Genomic DNA, 2,292 nt, shown 5'->3' with positions numbered 1-2,292 from the left:
CCACAGAGACATCAAAAGTGGAAACATCCTTCTGGGCCTGGATGGCTCTGTCAAGTTGGGTGGGTATTCCTGGTCAGGCACAGCGCTCGGAGCAGCCGGTGTGGGGCTGCTTTTGAGTGGCTGCCAGGTGCCCAGCAGTGGTGCTGGTGAGAGTGCACAGAGCTCTCCTGCAAGCTCAGGGCGCTGCTGCAAGGTGCTGAGAGGTCGAGAGAGCAACAAGGCGTCAGGAGTAACTTTGGTTAGCGTGTGTCCTTTCCGGAGGGAGGGAGGTTCAATGTAAACCTTCAGGTGAATGAGGAAAAGCCACGGTGTGAATGGTGGTGGGTTTGTTAAGTGGACAATTGCCAATTTGCTTGGCTGCAGCCCTGAGGAAAGAGAGCACAGCGGCTTTTCCAGCTCAATACAGCACTGCATCCTGAGACTTGGAGTGAGGAACCCTTTGCTTTGGTTTCCTACTTGAAGCAGTGTTTGTTTGTTTTTCTCCTCAGCTGATTTTGGGTCTTGTGCTCTGCTCACCCCTGAGCAGAGTAAACGGAGGTCGATGGTCGGGACCACTTGCTGGATGGCACCTGAAGTGGTGAGGAGAGACCCATACGGCCCCAAAGTTGACATCTGGTCCCTTGGCATCGTGGGAATAGAAATGGCCAAAGGAGAGGCTCCGTATATTTGGGAAATCAGTTCCAAGGTAAGGTGCAAATACGCTCAGAAGCCAGTGGCCTTCCGGTCTGTCTCCATTAGACAAAATCCCATTCCCACAGCTTCAAAGGGCCCAAGAGAGCTCACTTGTAAAAGTGTCCTTGGGACCCGCATAAACTTTCAAGGCGACACCTTCTGTATGATGGAATAGCTGGGGCTGCACTGGAGGAGCCCTTTCTTCTTTTGGGAGACAAGGCTCATCTCAAAGCTTCTGCTGGGCAAGAAATTGCCACTGCAGACTGCAGCTTAAAATATGGGGTCCAGGTGGCCACTTAAGGATAGGAAAAAATTAGGTAGAGTCTCATGTTTCCCTTTTCCTCAGGCTAACTATCTGATCAGCACCCAAGGAATACCACATCTGGAAGAGCTCAGCCTACACCCGGGTTTGAGTGAATTTCTGGGCTGCTGCCTGCAGATGGATGTGGACAGGCGAGGCTCTGCCAAGGAACTTCTGAAGGTACAATGCAGAGCGGCTGCAGGCCAAACAGCTGTTCCCTGGCAAACAGGGTTTGCTCCTTGGCCCAACTCTAAGGCATCAGATGGGTTGTCCCCCCCATAGTAATCTCCACTCTGGTTGCTTTTCAAATGAAAACCAAGTAGGATGCAAAACTGGTTGAGCTTAGAAGAGACCACTGAAGGACATCTAGTCCAAACCCCCAGCCACTGGCAAGGACATCTTCAAGTAGATCAGGTTGCTCAGAGCCCCAGCCAAGCTGACCTTGAATGTGTCCAGAGCCGGGGCACCTGCCAGCCCTCTGGGCAACCTGTGCCAGCATTTCAGCACTCTCCTGCTAAAGAGTTTCTTCCTTAGAGCCAATCTGAATGGAATTTAGTTTCAAACCTTTCCCCCCTTTTCTCTTGCAATTGGCCCTACTAATTAGATGTGTCCCCATCTTTCTTCAAAGACCCTTCAATTACTGAACTTGTCTCCTCAGGGCTTGTCCTTCTCCAGGCCAAAGAAGCCCAGTTCTCACAGGTGTTGCTCAGAGGAGAGCTCCCAGCTTCTGGTCATTTCTGAGGCCCTCTTTTGCTCTCAGCTGCTGTTTTCAGGTTTACCTGGTAGCGAAGGAGCTGAAGTATCACAATGCTGGGGACAGAGGCCCACAGTGGGGTTTGGAAAACACAATGGAAGCAGTCCCTGCCGAGCGGTTCTAGGTTGATCTGTGGGAAGGCAGGGGCTGTGGGAGGCTGACTGTGAGCCTCAGAGGGGACCCAGCTTGTCCCTCCTGCCCCGCTCTTAGAGGTTGGTGCCAGCCAAACAGGGACAGCTGAGCAGCATTTGTGCCAGCCCCATGTGCTACCTGGCCCGGTCAAGTCAGTGAGAAGCGCTGCGGCTTTGCTGCCAGGTTTTGTGTTAGACAGGGAGCTGGTGACCAGGCCACTTCCTCGGCTGTCCCTGTTGTGGTGGAAGATGCCAGCCAGCACAGGAGGGGCAGGGCATGCTAAGGAACACACTTCTCTCCTTGCAAGCCAAGAACAGAACTGAGTCTATTTGCACTTTGCTGCTTGTGTCTGTGCATTTCTGGGCACTAGAGGAAACCAGCTTGACCCCGTTAGGAGCTCAGTTTGGAAAAGAATGGTTTCTTTTGCCTTTGT

The 2,292-nt window shown here is 52.5% G+C and overlaps 1 long non-coding RNA gene across 1 annotated transcript; it reads left to right on the top strand.

Annotated features, from left to right (window-relative positions):
- The first annotated feature begins 1 nt into the window (after nt 1).
- LOC107199379 lies at nt 2-1,940 on the top strand. Its single transcript, XR_001519207.2, has 3 exons — nt 2-59; nt 489-685; nt 1,019-1,940. It is a non-coding gene; the product is annotated as an uncharacterized LOC107199379 (long non-coding RNA).
- The last annotated feature ends 352 nt before the right edge of the window (nt 1,941-2,292 follow it).

This window comes from Parus major, unplaced genomic scaffold (genome assembly GCF_001522545.3).
Source record: "Parus major isolate Abel unplaced genomic scaffold, Parus_major1.1 Scaffold632, whole genome shotgun sequence".
Taxonomy (NCBI): Eukaryota; Metazoa; Chordata; class Aves; order Passeriformes; family Paridae; genus Parus; species Parus major.
Note: the sequence above shows the minus strand (reverse complement) of the source record. Positions and strands in the feature narration are given on the sequence as shown.